Source organism: Halichoerus grypus, chromosome X, assembly GCF_964656455.1.
Source record: "Halichoerus grypus chromosome X, mHalGry1.hap1.1, whole genome shotgun sequence".
NCBI lineage: Eukaryota > Metazoa > Chordata > Mammalia > Carnivora > Phocidae > Halichoerus > Halichoerus grypus.
Window position 1 is genome coordinate 8,833,258 of NC_135727.1, and position 18,533 is coordinate 8,851,790.

An 18,533-nucleotide genomic window follows, 5' to 3' on the forward strand; every position below is an offset into this window, starting at 1 on the left:
TTCTTCCTGGTCAGAAGACAGGTAGGTGGATTCTTTGTTCTTTCCTAATTCAAGGTGGTACAAAGGAGGCTATTGCCAAGGGACAGACTTAGCATGAGAACATGTGCTAGAGAAAGAAGAATCTATATGATATGATTGGGTTTTTTTTTCATGGATTAAAAACACAAGTGATTCTTGGCCTGAAGGTGAGTCACAGATGGACAGGGCTCAGATGGCACATGAGGATACAGAAGTGAGTAAGATTCCCTAGTGAGAATTGAAAGTGCATCTTGGCAAGAGATGAATTTGTCCCCTATATAGTGGGGTCATTACACACAACCCTTGCCCATCCTTCCATCTGGTTTCTATGTCAAATAGCATTAATCCAGTTTTTAGTAGTCTGATTCTCAATCAGTTCAAACACAGCAAATATCCCAGACATATACTGAAATGTAAGTGTATATGGGTCCATTCATATGTAATTGTTTGAGAGTGTGTAAGGGGTAATGCTCACATCAATGAAAAGAATGAATATATGTAAAAGAAATTTCATTCTTTAGAACTTTTTCTAATATCCTTATTATTTTATCTTGAACACTGAACTCTTGTAATTGAAAGAATCACCTGTTTTAGTGAAATAATGCCTGCATAAGAAGGAGAAATTAAGAAGTGATTCAGTGTTTAAAAAAAATATGACTGATGAATCACTCCTTAAAGGAACAATAGTTACTTCCCTCCAAGGGAAAAACCACCCAGAATTTAATAGTGACCATACTTTCTGTCATCTAGATTGAGAGTTGATGTATAGCCATACTTAACCAAGTAATAATATCAAGGTAATGTTACCATTATTACTCCTAGATCATTAAAAAATAGAAGGTGATTAACCCAAAGGGATGTACTTTATTGAGTTGTTTTCAGTCTCTGCTTATCTTTATGCTTCACTGTTGGATCAGTTTAGAATGGGGCACAAATCCACTGAAAGTCTCCTTGAACATGGGTTTGTCCCAAAGAAATAAGCAGCTACCAACCTGAAGGGGAAAATCAGCCCAAGATTTTGTATGTTTTATTAGTCAATTGGATATTTTGGAGACAACCTAATAATTGCAAACTATTATTGAGGTATCAATTAATAGACTATAGAATGTTGTTCTTTGATAGCATCTCAGCAACCTAAGCAAATTGTCCCCCTCTCCTCGCAAACTGTATCAGTTGCACTCGGAAGCTAATATGCTGGAGAAAATTGGCTGACAGAATGCATTATTTCACATTGTGTGAATATACATGTGCTGCCAGGCATGAGCATTTGTTCAATTCCTATTATATGGAAAGCCTTGTGTGAGTTGCTTTGGGGTGATACATGAAGTAGAAAACGTACTTCCTCTTCTTGACACGTTCAGTCTCATTGAGTTTCATAAGAGCTCATATGCATGGGAAAATAGACTTCGGAATTAATATCAAACAAAATATTAATGAGCAGGAAAGAAATGGTCCTCAATGAGAAGGAAAATGGCAAGACATAAAGTAAGGAATGATCAAGAGTGACTCAGCTTTTATTGAAAGTCTTCGTTACCTGTACAGGAACTAAACCCTAAGTGGAGTATACTATAGTTCCATCAATACTTTTGAGCAAATGGAAAGGAACAGCAGAAAGCTATGCTGGCAGTCCTTCAAATGAAAATATGCTCACTGATGACATGGTCCACCTCATATCTAATGTGAACAGATTGTGGAAGGTCAGAGGAAAATAAAAAGGATACACAGAGATAGAACCAGCTAGAGACCTTAATTAAAGCAATTCCACTTGGCTTTCTGTTAAAAAGAAAAAAAAAAAAAAAGAGAGAGAGAAGCTGCCTAAAAGAAAAAAAAAATGCTTCTATAATAAGGATTCCTTTAAAAAATAACAACTTTACCAAGAATGTAATCTAACATTAGCCTAATGGCATAGAATTTTGTCATACAACAGTATATCCTTAACAGCAGTTTTACTGAGAAACATGCTGATTTTTTGCTAACGAAATACAAATAATCACAAGCATAATGTTCTTCTAGAGTTGGTACTGTGTTAAATAAATGCACTTGGTCAGTCATTTTCCCTTGTTAGCGCCATACTTCTGAACATCGGCAATTGAGAATGGATGTAATTACAAACTATTCATATAGACTAGCTCTACAGAACTATTTTTAATCATTCATATTTCAGTCAATAGTGCAGAAGGGAACTATGGTTGAAATATTTTCTATTCTGACTATATTTGCATATTTGTGTCAGTTGCTTGATTCAAACCAATTAGACTACAGTTATCTATGAAAACCATATGGTGCACAAATAAAGCATACAAGACCAGTTAAACATCAAAAGTGTATCATTTGCATAGTTAGAAAGGAACACTGACAAGGAATATATTTATTATTCAAGGACTATACTACCTAATAGAAAGTACAATCTTTATATTTTAAATCTATATGTACTGAAGCAAATGATTACTCTTCAAATATTTGTCAGTATTGTACTAACCTGGGGCAAAGAGCATAGAAAATGAGTGATGTGAGGAACACAATTCAAACAACTGTTTAAATAAGCTTGTGCAAATGGTGTTTTTCATAAGTAAGTCAATGACAGAATGACCTTCTAACATTCTATTGGAATTTCTAATTTAAACTTTTCTAGTAGGACTATTCTTATCAACACATAAGGATATAATCATCACTAATTTATTTAATTATTTTCATGACATTTTACTTCCTAAAATGTTTGACCTAAAATAAACATATAGAACATCTTATAACTTCCTTTACTTTGGTGGACTGTTTTTTTTTAAACACACACACACACACACACACACACACACACACACACACACACAGACCTACTATGTTTAGGTCATCTTGGGCTAATGGAGACTGTGGTAGAATAATAGTCCCCAAAGATGTCTATGTCCTAATCCTCAAAACTTGTGACTATGTTAATTTACATGGTAAAAGAGACTGCAGATGTGATTAAGGTTCAGGATCTCAAAATGGGGAAATTAACCTGGATTATGTGGGTGGGCCCAACATAATCACTAGGGTCCTTTTAAGAGAGAGACTGGAGTCTCAATGGAGAGAGAGACTACTGGACTACTGGAGTCCAGAGTAGGAGACGGAATGAAGAGAAGCAGAGGGGTGTGTGTGTGTGTGTGTATGGGGTGGAGGGAGAGATGGAGGGAGAAAGAAGAGGGAAGAGTTGTGGGGGGAGAGATTTAAGGATGTTATCCTAATGTCTTTCAATATAGAGGAAGGGGCCATGAGTCAAGGAATGTGGGCAGCCTCTAGTAGCTGGAAAAGGCAAGGAAATGGATTCTCTCCTCAAACCCCCAGAAAGAACACAGCCCTGTTGACTCATTTTAAATTTCTGACCTCCTTAACTGTAGGATAATAAATTTGTGTTATTTTAAGCCAGTACATTTGCATCAATAGAAACTAATACAGAATCTCTTCCCATGAAAGTTCTAAACTGCCACTTAAAACTTTTCTTGCCTCTTTAAATTGTGCCCCTTTTGACAGACATATCATCAAGGGAGTGACTTGGTACTTACACAACTCTTTTACCTTGGGGTATCCAGTACATCTATATGTCCTCTGGTCCTACTGAGATAGTCATGCATATTTTGCAAAATAACTCTTCTTAATTTGTAATGTGTGCCACAATATACTGGACACACAAATATCATGCAAGACATGGTTGTTTTCAAATATTTCAAAATTTTATTTTGCTTATGCCGTAGTATGAGACAGATCATTTTATATGCATCTGGTTCAAGTAATGTTCATTAAAATATGTGTGATAATCAGACTTGTAAATTTGAATGTGATCTAGCTTTGAGTGGAGTTATATTTGGAGTTAAATTAATCCTTTAAAATATGATTCCTCAATAACCAATGATAAATGTTCAAACAGTATTCTCCATCTCCCACAGTCTGGAGCACATAGCAGAACTCATTAAATATTGGTTATAAATAATCAATGAAGTAATCTTGGAAACACAAATGGAAGAATTTTAAAAATCAAGGCATAGCCTCTTTGGAATCATTTGGTGATCAAACTGCTTGTAAAATGTAAACAATACATAAGAAACCTAACAGACATCATTTTTATCTTTAATTATACTATATTAATTTATAAAAAGTTCTTCCATTGTTCCCAAATTCATGTAAACATTAATCTTTCAATGTACTATTTGTGTAAATGATGCTCACTAACATTCTTGATGGATTTAGCTTTGGGGATTGAGTTCTGTCTTTATAAGATTAGTTAGTGTGGACCTTCTTCGAATATTATTATGGGATGTCCAGTGCCTCACGAAGAATTAAGTCAGTGAGCTCTCTTATCACTGAAAGGGGTGAAGCAAAGCCTGGATACCAACCTGTCAACCATTTCGAAAAGGGATTTCTGAATTAGAAAGGAGACTGAACTAGAAATGGCCTCGTAAGTCCCTTCTAAACTTGAAGAGTGTTTGATTTTATTCTCTAACTTAAGGACGGCTATCCATGTGTATCATAGCATAGTCAGCCTAGATTGCTTAGCTGTTGTCACTAATTACCATGGCTGAGCTATTTCTCTACCATCTTATCATCATATTCATGTAGGCCTGGCCTTGCAGGAGAAATACTCTCATCATGAGTATATTCAACTCAGAAGGGATTCCCTTCAATTTGCTCTCTAACTTTTGTAAGACAGTTTCAGAATTATGAAATTACATCAAGTGCTAGCAACAGAATATTTTCTTGGGCAGAATGAAGAAAATGCGAGATCTCTGTCTTAGAGTGGGAACTCAAATTCAGCATTACAAAACACTATGGAGTATGTAAATTAGGTCATTCCCCTCTGGCCTCTATTCTTGCTCACAAGTACATTCCTTAAAGAACATGTCATTTCATAGAAAAAACATTCTATAATCACTGAATCAGAGAAAGTTAATGAACATTATCTTGGATCAAAACAATACAGCATTTCTGTCTTTTGTGGTGGAAGTTCTCAGTAGAAAAACTATTCACAAAGGGGGGCTAGTCTGAATTCAAGGAAAAGATATTATTGTACAAAGTATCCTCGTTTGTGGTCAAGTCTGGAGGGCATTTTAGGAAAAAGCTATAACCAAAGGTTGTCCTGTGTCTGAAACCAAAACAGTTTCAGATGTCTTTGTGTTTTACAATCTTTATATAATTTATTTTTCTCCAGTACAGAACTATCAAAAATGTTTGAATAAATCGATGTACCAAAACCCTAAGTATTTCTCAGTTAATTACATTGATACAGCAAAAACCCGGGTTTTGTTAATACCCCATTATTTTCCCCCAAAGTTGTCCAGGCTTTTGCCTCATGAAAGGTTATATTTCTCACTGGAAAGCAAATAAAAACATATTTAAAACAATAAACATAACTGAAACCTCTTTAGGATCATTTGAACACTGAGACAGTATTAACTAAAACCCTTCTAACTTCTACCTATGTGTGTGGGGAAGCTATCATTTAAATGTTGGGTTTGTTCTAATATATTATTTTTATCATATCATATCATATTAATTATTATTATAATTATCAGGGTGCCCAAGTGCTCTGTCATTTTATATTGTTAGTGCAGCTTTATTTTACCTTTCATTGCTGACACCAACTTATATATATAAACCAGATATTAATATTAAATGTACTTAGCTTTGTAATGGGGGCTTTTCCCATGCAAATTCAAATTGAAAAGGCCACTCTGGGATAAAGAAGGAATGAGAGTCTATTAGGTGCTTAATCCATTAGCCATTTCTCTACTAGGCTAAAGAAGGTCCGAGAACCCATATTCTGCCAGTACTGTATAATTGGCAGAGATGGAAGCTAGCAGGTTTGGCCAGGTCTGATTGAGAAAGTCATGGTTGAGGAAAAAAATTAGTGACTTCATGAACTAACAACTATCTTACATATGAATATATGCATATGTTTTTTCAATTTACTTCCATTTCAATAATTTATTATCCATATTCTCATATAATCAGGTACACAAACTGGTGAGTAGCAGAATTCATATTTGAACAGAAGACTTTCCAATTTAAAATCTCCTGCTGTACTCAAAACAGCACACCACCCATCTAGGGCCAGTTCAAGTTTTTCGTTATCTTTGAATTTTCATTGGGTAGGAGTCACCTTTTGGTGTGTGAGTTTTGACAAATGCATAGAGCCATGTCAGCACCACCACAAACATAGGGAACAGCTCTACAAATCCCCTCAAGGTGCCTCTTTGGAGAGAAACCTTTCTCCCATCCTAATCATTGCAAAAAGAAAGAGAGAAACAGACAAAGGAAGGAAGAAGGGAAGGAAGGAAGAAAGGAGGGAAGGAAGGAAGATTTTACTCCATTCCCCAGTTCTCAGGTGAATCTTTTTCTTGATCCTCTGGCTACAAAGAGATTTCTCTAGGAGCTTTCTCTCTGTGAATTTTTACGACTTGGGTCAAAGCCAGGAGATCAAGGAGGAAAACAGCAAACTATCAAAAAACAAAACAAAGAAAACAAAAAACAAAAACAGGAAACAGCCCATCATGGTGTTTGTCCTTCACATTTTGACTTCCCTCTCTGGACAGCCTGTTATTCATACTTTTCAAAGTCCTCAACTAGTTGCTTTAAATATTCAGTCCCTACTTTTTTAGTAGTAATCAGTGGGAGAGAGGGGCTTTAATGGGCTTACTCATAGCTGACCAGCATGAGAAGTTCAGTTTGAATTTAAGAAGGGGACATGGATTCTTTGATGGAATAGTTCAACTGCAAAGGGCAAAATAAGTTCTACTACCATTTTGCCTAGAATAGCACAAAGAGATGCTCTGTTAGTGATACCTAAGTTAACACGGATACAAGCCTGAGCAGGTTAACCTTTATCCTGCAGATGACTTTTAACAAGGATTATAAAGCTAAGATTAATTTTGACGTATCTTGCCAGTAATGAATGAAAGATATCTTGGATTTGTCACTTCTTCTGAGGTAGAAATTTCAATGAATAAAAAACCAGGTTTCTAGCATATGCATGGGAGGTAGGATATCCTCCGGATGCCTAAGACCCCTGTTGTTCCATACTTAACCCCCAAGTTTTGGTCTACTCAATTATTTTTGATGATTAATTTGTTAATCTGTATAGCCATACCTTTTTAATATCATATTAAAAAGAAAACTGAACTTCAGAGGGTATGATTGCCCTCTAGTGGGGGCCACCCAAACTACAGACCACAAAGACGTGTCTCCAGGAGGCTCTGAGGAAGAACCTGGCAAAATCAACTACAGTGTTAATGTCGACAACTCTAATTGTGTTCATCCTAATAACACAGAATTTTCCTGGATGTTTCATTTTCAATGGTCCATTCTTTATGCTACAAATATAATAGTGACTTTCTTCAGAGTTCCTAGTTCCAAATAGCAAGCACAGGATATTTACAACAAGAAAATAGGGGTTGAGAGAGGCAGCAGGAGGCAGAGGGGTGGCTGGGCCGGGCTAGGCTGGGCTGGGTAGGGGGCTGGCCATTAGCCATGCACCACTGGGGCGCAGGCCCGAAGCTTCTGAGCCAAGAAGGAATTCCTAGCTAGCTTTGGAGCGTGGGCCTCTGGAGCCAGTGCGGTGGCCACGGACAAGATCGAACCATGGATCTGGTCAGAGTCTCCAGTCCTGTCTGAGCCCTGAAGAGCCAATTCTCGAAAGCCACAAGACCCGGGGTTTGATGGTGTAAGTGGCTCTGTCCTCAGGGTAGGCAGAGCCACTAAACTTGCTCTACCTATTTCTTTCCAGTTTGTTTTTTGTTCCTCAAGCGTCATCTCACGTGGAGAACTTTACACCAAGCATAGCTGGTGCAAAGAGATGTCCTGAGGACATGGCCACCTGGGTCCACTCCAGCGACAGGCCCCTGACAAAGAGGTCTCTGGAGGCTGTGTTGCATGGGGCCTCGTCACCACCCCACCCCACCCCACCCCCGCCAGGGAGCCTCTCATGCCACCGTGCCCTGGGGACTCCCAGGGCCTGGGCAACTTAGCTGCAACTGGAAAAAAAGAAAGGTAGTGTGAGATGTGATGCCAGTTTACTCCAGAAAGTATAAGGGGTCTGTTTTTCATTTCCATGGACATCTTCTGCAGCTTCACCTGACAATGACTGTTCCTATGAAGAAGCCACTTGTGTTTTGCGTAGAGGCAACTTCTCTCTCCTCCACTCCCTGGCCAAGGCAGGGCCACAGATCGGAGAGATGCAGCCAAGTCAGCCTTCTGCTGGTTAGTATATTCTAATGCATGGCTTTTTGCATAGCCCAGTGTGGGACTACAGCTTTGGGATGACTGCTTACAATGTTCTGTTTGGTTAGTATTGGCATAGATTTTCTATATAGCCATACATACATATACAAACCCATAGGGCTAGATCTATATCTTAGTGTAGCGATGGATACATACACATACCTCAATATCATAAAAGCCATCTATGAAAAACCCACAGCGAATATCATTCTCAATGGGGAAAAACTGAGAGCTTTCTCCCTAAGGTCAGGAACACGGCAGGGATGTTCACTATCACCACTGCTATTCAACATAGTATTAGAAGTCCTAGCCACAGCAATCAGACAACAAAAAGAAATAAAAGGCATCCGAATCGGCAAAGAAGAAGTCAAACTCTCACTCTTTGCAGATGATATGATACTTTATGTGGAAAACCCAAAAGACTCCACCCCAAAACTGCTAGAACTCATACAGGAAGTCAGTAAAGTGGCAGGATATAAAATCAGTGGCATTCCTATACACCAACAACAAGACAGAAGAAAGAGAAATTAAGGAGTTGATCCCATTTACAATTTCACCCAAAACCATAAGATACCTAGGAATAAATCTAATCAAAGAGGCAAAGAATCTGTACTCAAAAAACTATAAAATACTCATGAAAGAAATTGAGGAAGACAAAGAAATGGAAAAACGTCCCATGCTCATGGATTGGAAGAACAAATATTGTGAAGATGTCAATGCTACCTAGAGCAATCTACACATTCAATGCAATCCCTATCAAAATACCATCCACTTTTTTCAAAGAAACGGAACAAATAATCCTAAAATTTGTATGGAACCAGAAAAGACCCCGAATAGCCAGAGGAATATTGAAAAAGAAAAGCAAAGCTGGTGGCATCCCAATTCCGGACTTCAAGCTCTATTACAAAGCTATAACCAGTATGGTACTGGCACAAAAACAGACACATAGATCAGTGGAACAGAATAGAGAGCCCAGAAATGGACCCTCAACTCTATGGTCAACTCATCTTCGACAAAGCAGGAAAAAATGTCCAATGGAAAAAAGACAGTCTCTTCAACAAATGATGTTGGGAAAATTGGACAGCCACTTGCAGAAGAATGAAACTGGACCATTTCCTTACACCACACACAAAAATAGACTCAAAATGGTTGAAAGACCTAAATGTGAGACAGGAGCCCATCAAAATCCTAAAGGAGAACACAGGCAACAACCTCTTCGACCTTAGCTGCAGCAACTTCTTCCTAGAAACATCACCAAAGACAAGGGAAGCAAGGACGAAATTGAACTATTGGGACTTCATCAAGATAAAAAGCTTTTGCACAGCAAAAGAAACAGTCAACAAAACCAAAAGACAACCAACAGAATGGGAGAAGATATTTGCAAATGACATATCAGATAAAGGGCTAGTATCCAAAATCTATAAAGAACTTATTAAAACTCAACACCCAAAGAACAAATGATCCAATCAAGAAATGGGCAGAAGACATGAACAGACATTTTTCCAAAGAAGACATCCAAATGGCCAACAGACACATGAAAAAGTGCTCAACATTGCTCAGTATCAGGGAAATCCAAATCAAAACCTCAATGAGATACCACCTCACACCAGTCAGAATGGCTAAAATTAACAAGTCAGGAAATGACAGATGTTGGCAGGGATGCAGAGAAAGGGGAACCCTCCTACACTGTTGGTGGGAATGCAAGCTGGTGCAGCCACTCTGGAAAACAGGATGGAGGTTCCTCAAAAAGTTGAGAATAGAGCTACCCTATGACCCAGCAATTGCACCACTGGGTATTTACCCCAAAGATACAAATGTAGGGATCCGAAGGGGTACGTGCACCCTGATATTTCTAGCAGCAATGTCCACAATAGCCAAACTATGGAAAGAGCCAAGATGTCCATCAACAGATGAATGGATAAAGAAGAAGTGGTATATATATACAATGGAATATTATGCAGTCATCAAAAGGAATGAAATCGTGCCATTTGCAACGATGTGGATGGAACTGGAGGGTATTATGCTGAATGAAATTAGTCAATCAGAGAAAGACATGTATCATATGACCTCACTGATAATGAGGAATTCTTAATCTCAGCAAACAAACTGAGGGTTGCTGGAGTAGTGGGGGGTGGGAGGGATGGGGTGGCTGGTTGATAGACATTGGGGAGGGTATGTGCTATGGTGAGCACTGTGAATTGTGTAAGACTGTTGAATCACAGACCTGTACCTCTGAAACAAATAGTACATTATATGTTAAAAAAAAAAAAAAAAAAAAAGATAGCAGGAACGGAAAAATGAAGGGGGGCAATTGGAGGGGGAGATGAACCATGAGAGGCTATGGACTCTGAGAAACAAACTGAAGGTTCTAGAGGGGAGGGGGGTGGGGGGATGGGTTAGCCTGGTGATGGGTATTAAAGAGGGCACGTACTGCATGGAGCACTGGGTGTTATATGCAAACAATGAATCATGGAACACTACATCAAAAACTAATGATGTAATGTATGGTGATTAACATAACATAATAAAAAAACCCTGCTTTTTGTTATCTTTTCTATTGATTTTCTAAGTCTCTATTTCATTCATTTCTGCTCTGATCTTTGTGATCTTTATTTTGTGACCTAATGTGGTCTCTCTTGGAGAATGCTCTGCATGTGCTTGAGAATAATGTGTATTCTGCAGGCGTTGGATAGAATATTCTTTATATGTCTGTTAGGTCCATTTGGTCTAAACTGTAGTTCAAATCCAAAGCTTTCCTGTTGATTTTCTGTCTGATCTATCCACTGCTGCAAGTGGGATATTGAAACCCCCACTATTACTGCTTTGTTTTCTATTTCTCCCTTCAGATCTGTTAGTATTTACTTAATATAGTTAGGTGTTCTGGGGCGCCTGGGTGGCTTAGTCGTTAAGCGTCTGCCTTTGGCTCAGGTCATGATCCCAGAGTCCTGGTATCGAGCCCTGCATCCGGCTCCCTGCTCTGCGGGAAGCCTGCTTCTCCCTCTCCCACTCCCCCTGCTTGTGTTCCCTCTCTCGCTGTGTCTCTCTCTGTCAAATAAATAAAATCTTTAAAAAAAATATATAGTTAGGTGCTCTGATTTGGGGCGCATATGTATTTATGATTGTTGTATCTTCTTGATGAATTAATGGATTTATCATTATAATGACCTTCTTTGTCTCTTGTTACAGCTTTTGGCTTAAAATCTAGTTGTCTGATATAAGTATAGCTACCTCTACTCTCTTTTGGTTCCCACTTTCATGGAATATCTTTTTCCATCCCTTCAATTTGAGTTATGTATGTCTGTAAAGCTGAAGTGATTCTCTTGAAGGTAACATATAATTTGGTCTTCTTTTTTTCTACATCTATCCACTCTAAGTCTTTTAAGTGGAGAATCTAATCAATGTGTATTGAGGGCAATTACTGATGGTATGGACTTACTAATGTCATCTTATTGTGTTCTGGTTTATTTGTAGTCGCCTTGTTCCTTTCTCTCTCTGTTGCTGCCTTTCCTTTGTGTATTGATAATTTTCTGTAGTGCAATGCTTTGATTCCCTTCTCTTTACCTATTGTGTATCTATTGCAGATTTTCGCTTTGTTGTTTCCATGAGGCTTGCGTAAAACATCTTATACACATAACAGTTTATTTTAAGATGATAACAACTAAACTTTGATCTCATATGAAAATTCTACTTTTTTTACTCCTTCCTACCTCTGTGTTTAGATGTCACAATTTACATTTTATATGGTGCATTTATTAACAAGTTATTGTAGCTATTGTTATTTTTTAACACTTTCATCCTCTACCTTTTATACTAGAGTTAAGTGATAAATACACCATCATATTACAGTGTTATTCTAAATTTGACAATATACTTACCTTCATCAGTGAGTTGTATATTTTTATATACTTACATGTTATCAGCATCCCTTAATTTCTGCCACATAGAATTATATTCAGCCTTGTTTTTGTAAGGTAGGTATAGTGTTGATAAACTCCCTCAGGTTTTGTTTGGGAAGTCTTTATCTCTCCTCCATTTCTAAAAGACAACTTTGTCAGAGTATTCTTGGGTAGCAGTTTTTTTCTTTCATCACATTGTACATATCATCCCTCTCTCCTCTGGTCTGTACAATTTCTACTAAGTAGTCTGCTGATAGCCTTATTGGGGATTCTTTTTTAAGTTACAAATATTTTCTTTTGCTTCTTTCGGATTCTCCCTTTGTCTTTGATTTTTGATCGTTTTCTTATAATGCATCTTGGAGAATTTTTTTGAGTTTGGTGACTTACGAGGTTTATGAACTTGGATATCCAAATCTCTCCCTAGATTAGGGATGTTCCCAGACATTATTTCTTTAAATTAACTTTCTGATCATTTCTCCATCTTTCTCCTTCTGGAAGTCCAATAATTCACAAACTGGTTATTTTGATGGTATCCCACAAATCAAGTAGGATTTCTTCCCTTTTTCCAATTTTCAAATTTTGTTCTCCTCTATTGGATTGTCTCAAAGAGCCTATCTTTTTACTTACATGTTCTTTTTTTCTGTGGATCTATTCTGATGTTGATGCTCTCTAGTACATTTTTTTTTTCATTGAATTCGTTGAATTCTTTAGCTCCAGAACTTCTGTGTGGTTATTTTTTTATGATATTTATCTCTTTGTTAAACTTCTCAGTTTGTCTTGTATTGTTTTTGTCCTGTCTCACTGAAATGACATTCTTTATTTTCTTGTAGTTCACTGACCTTCATTAAAACAGGAATTTTGAATTCTTTTTAAGATAAATACCTGGCCTTTGGGGTTGGTTACTAGAAGATTATTGTGATCCTTTGGTTGTGTTATGTTTCCTTGATTTTTCCTGTTCATAGTAAGCTTTCACATTTGAAGTAGCAGCCATCTTCTTCAGTCTTTACTAACTGCCTTCAGGAGAAGAAAAACCCTCATTTCTATACACCAGTAATGAAGCATCAGAAAAAGAAATGAAGGAATCAGTCCTATTTACAAATGTACCAAAAACCATAAGATACCTAGGAATAAACCTAACCAAAGAGGTAAAAAGATCTGTACTCTGAAACTATAGAACACTTATGAAAGAAACTGAGGAAGACACAAAGAAATGGAAAAATATTCCATGCTCATGGATTGGAAGAACAAATATTGTTAAAATGTCTATGCTACCAAAAATCTACACATTTAATGCAATCCCTATCAAAATAACACCAGCATTTGTCACAGAACTAGAACAAACAATCCTAAAATTTGTATGGAACCACAAAAGACCCTGAATAGCCAAAGCAATCCTGAAAAAGAAAAGCAAAGCTGGAGGCATCACAATTCTGGACTTCAAATTATAATACGAAGCTGTAGTGATTGAGACAGTATGGTACTGGCACAAAAACAGACATGTAGATCAATAGAACAGAATAGAAAATCCAGAAATGAACCTGCAACTATAAGGTCAACTAATCATCAACAAAGCAGGAAAGAATATCCAATGGGAAAAGAAAGTCTCTTCAACAAATGGTGTTGGAAAAACTTGATAGCAACATGCAGAAGAATTAAACTGGACCACTTTTTAAAAAATATTTTATTTATTCATGAGAGAGAGAGAGAGAGCAAGCGAGAGAGCAAGAGTGAGATAGCACAAGTAGAGGGAGGGGCAGAGGGAGAGAGAGAAACAGGCTCCCTGCTTAGGGACATGGGGCTTGATCCCAGGATCCTGGGGTCATGATCAAAACTGAAGGCAGACGCTTAACTAACTGAGTCACCCAGGCGTCCCTGGACCACTTTCTTACACCATACACAAAAATAAATACAAAATGAATGAAAAGCCTAAAGGTGAGATAGGAAACCATCAAAATCCTAGAGGAGAATATGGGTGGCAACCTTTTTGACCTTGGCTGTAGAATCTTCTTACTAGACACATCTCCAGAGGCAAGGGCAACAAAAGCAAAAATGAACAATTGGGACTTCGTCAAGATAAAAACCTTCTGCACAGCAAAGGAAACAATCAAAACTAAAAGGCAACTGATGGAATGGGAGAAAATATTTGCAAATGACGTATCCAAAATCTATAAAGAACTTACCAAACTCAACACCCAAAGAACAAATAATCCAGTTAAGAAATGGGCAGAAGGTATGAATAGACACTTTTCAAAGAAGACAGCCAGATGGCTAACAGACACGAAAAGATACTCAACATCACTCGGCATCAGGGAAATACAAATCAAAACTACAATGAGATACCACCTCACACCAGTCAGAATGGCTAAAATTAAGAACACAAGAAACAACAGGTGTTGGTGAGAATGAGGGAAAAGGGGAACCCTCCTGCACTGTTGGTGGGAATGCAAACATGCAGCCACTCTGGAAAACAGTATGAAAATTCCTCAAAAAGTTAAAAATAGAACTACTCTATGATCCAGAAATTACACTATTAGTAATTTACCCAAAGGATACAAAAATACAGATTCAAAGGGATATATGCACCCAATGTTTATAGCAGCATTGTCAACGATAGCCAAACTATGGAAAGAGCCCAATGTCCATCGACTGATGAATGGATAGAGATGTGGTGTGTGTGTGTGTGTGTGTGTATACACACACACACAGTGGAATATTACTCAGCCATCAAAAAGAATGAACTCTTACCATTTGCAATGATTTGGATAGAGGTAGGGTGTATTATGCTAAGCAAAATAAGTCAGTCAGAGAAAGACAAGTACCATATGATTTCACTCATGTGGAATTTAAGAAACAAAACAGATGAACATATGTGAGGGGGAATAAGAGAGGGAAACAAACCATAAGAGACTTAACAATAGAGAACAAACTAAGGGTTGCTGGAGGGAGGTGGGCGGGGGAGATGGGCTAAATGGGTGATAAGTATTAAGAAGGGCACTTGTTATGATGAGCACTGGATGTCATATGTAAGTGATGAACCACTGAATTCTACTCCTGAAGCCAATATTGCACTGTATGTTAACTAAATATAATTTAAATAAAAATAAATAGAGAGAGGGGTGCCTGGGTGGCTCAGTTGGTTAAGCGACTGCCTTCGGCTCAGGTCATGATCCTGGAGTCCCGGGATCGAGTCCCACATCAGGCTCCCTGCTCGGCAGGGAGTCTGCTTCTCCCTCTGACTCTCCTCCCTCTCATGCTCTCTGTCTCTCATTCTCTCTCTCTCAAATAAATAAATAAAATCTTTAAAAAATAAATAAATAAATAGAGAGAGAGAGAGAGACCCTCTGTCAGCCCTGCTAGAGATTCTGAGGCTTTCTCAGGCCTATGGATACATCTGATCCATACTTCCTGCCCCCTCTTGTGGCAGAATTCTTAAGCTTGTATGTCTTTTGATCCTGCAATGCACCAGGCCAAGCACGAACAGCCTCCCTTTGGTTTCTCAAGAGTGGAACTAAAGCTCAAGCTTATAGACTCTCTTTGGCATCCATCTTTGGTCTGGCTTTCTGTGTATGCTCACTAGCCATCTGCCAAAGTTCACTTTTGCTTCCACTGAGAGCATGCACAAGGAGCTGACCACAGGATGTGGCGTGCATGCATGAGGCATGCCAAGCACTGGGTGTGCCCATGGACCAGTTGGCGGGATATGCAGGTGAGGTGTCCCCCATAACTTGTGGGCAAGCTTCTTGATGGAGCCCATGATGCAGTGAGTAGAATCTTCATCCCTTTCCATCATTCACCTAGCCTTCACCTAGCCTCCTCCCACCCTACCCCCCAGTCATGTAGCTCATGACTCAGTACAACTCTCTAATGCATTCAAATTTTTTTTTTCCTCCAGTGGTGTCCTGGAGCTTCTCCACTGGAGACCTGGACTTTCACAAAACTCTCTCATCCGTGGGTGATTATCTAAGACAGTATTCTCCAGGGGCTCCCATAATACAGCCAAAAGAGGCTGGAGCTGGTTCATGGGTCACTGCAGAGTCCACAGCTAGGACTGAGGTCTGTATGTTATTACCCAATGCACAAGCAGGCAAGACTCCTCTAGGGTTCCTTGGCATGTGGCCCTGGATCCCACAGTTCCCACAAAGGCACTTTTATCTACGGATGGATGCCAGATTTTTGCTGTTATGGAGGGACAAAATGAAGGACATCTTATTCAGCCATGTTGCTGATGTACAATGCCTGATTCTTGTCTGTCTCATGCACTAGAAGATAAACACCTATAAATGGCATCATTGAAACATTTGACATTTAAATTCTTCTGTGAATTAGATAATAATATTATATCAGTGTTGAATGTCCTTATTTTGATAACCCTTCTGTGGTTATGGTAGTTAAGTAAGAGCTGTCTTAGGGAAAAGACACCATTTACTTAGAGGTAAGTGAGCATGTGTTTAACTTATTCTCACATGATGGGGGGCAGGAAGAGTGAAAGAGAGACTGAGAGAGAGGGAAAGAGAAAGAGAGAGAGTGTACAAGTGATAGGATGAATGGTAAACAACTGGCAAATCTGGGTAAAGCATATTCAGGATTTCTTGTACTATTCCTGTAATTTTCAGCAAATTTGAAATTATATAAAAATAAAGTAGGCAGTGCACCTGGTAGTCCTGTGGATCTGTCTCATGCTTCAAAATTGCTGGGATGGAACAGACCCAGGGACTCCCCTTCCTCCAGCTTCCAACCATTCTCTAACTTTCTCTCCAGTCACTGCTTCTGGGGCCATCCTCTTGTCTATCCTCTGCTTCTGGGATCAGCCAACACTGTTTTTTCATGGTTAGTTTATTATTACCAACCATGAGCTTCCGGACTTATCAGAATTATTCCACCAAGATGGATGCTGCCATCAGCTTCATCATCAACCTGCACCTGTAGGTCTCCCATATCTACCACTTGCTGGGCTTCTATTTGGAAGGCAACCATATGGCCATAGAGAGCGTGGGCTACTTCTGCAAGATGGCCCAGGAAAATGCAAGGGTATTGAGTGTCTCTTGAAGATACAAAACCAGTGCAGCAACTGTGCCCTTTTCCAGGATGGGCAGAAGCTCTCCCAAGATGAATGAGGTAGCAGTCTAAATGAAAGCTGCCACGGCCCTGGGGAAGTACGTGAACCAGGCTCTTTTGGGTTTGTACATCCTGAGTTCTGTCCTCACAGACCTCATCTCTGTGACTTCCTGGAGAACTATGCCTAGATGAGGAGGTGAAACTCATCAAGAAGGTGAGTGACCACCTGACTAATCTTGACAGCCTAGTCAGTTCCTAAGCTAGGAGCCCTCTAAGGGCACAACTAGGAGCCCTTGGAGCCCAGCAGCCTTTGACGGACCCCTCTCGTCCCCCTGGTATTAGGGATTCTGCCTAAGCCTCTCTCTCCACTCACCAGGCAGCTTTTCAACCACCGTGGATCATTATCCCAGGCCATGGGCCAAATGCATATAGTAACACTTTTTGCAGCATAAAATAGAATAAAATAAAATAAAAAGTAAAGTAAAATATTACATCAGAATATACATGGTGTTATGAAAGCATATAATATAGTGACCTAATCTAGTTTGTAGGGTTAAGAACACTTTTCCTGAGGAATTATTCATGATGTGGCCCCTTTGGGCCAGTCATCACTCTTAGATGTCTACAATCCTCCTTTTATGTTTCTAAGATATTTCCTGAATTATTCTCACTTTTGTAGTTTTGGCAACTCTTGAGGTGTCAATGCAGAATGCATGGTTATAGCTGAAAAAATGGAAGGGATTTAATGAAAGTAAAACGACACTATTTCTATGGAAGTAAAATTTTACCTAGAAGATTCCTACTGGGCCACATAATAATCAATATTAAAAAAAAAATGATAGGCTAGGCTTGATACTTCATCTCTTGCTTGTTCAGACTGTCTGTGTCTGATAGGAGCTATTCTCATCACAGCATGGTTGAAGGTTACACCCTATTCATAGATACAGAGGGGCAGACAAAGCTTGAGTAAGCCTCAGAACCTAAAGACTTGAGAAAGTCTTCAGGGTCCTGTCTAATGAGTAGTTTCTGACCCTGTTATTCACTAACTTCTTACAGTTTTTATTGCTATATAATTCAAATACTGTTCCAGAAGTTGTGAAAGATAAAAGGAAACATGAAGGGATCTTTGGTTCCTCCCCAAAATGAGCAGTATAGTGAAAGCAACAGAAATGTATATAAACACTGAAATGCAACGCAACCACAAGTAAGGTAAATTGAGATTTCTATTATGAGTTAGAGCTTATATGGGAGTCTACTTTGCTCATTTGTTTCCCAGAAGGAGATCCTAGGCTGGCTGTGACTAACAACATACTTTTA

General features: G+C 38.7%; 1 long non-coding RNA gene across 1 annotated transcript in view; it reads left to right on the forward strand.

The window, feature by feature from the left end:
* Positions 1 to 18,533, forward strand: part of LOC144380589 (uncharacterized) — a 268,334-nt gene that overhangs the window by 81,072 nt on the left and 168,729 nt on the right. The gene's annotated exons all lie outside the window — the stretch shown is intronic.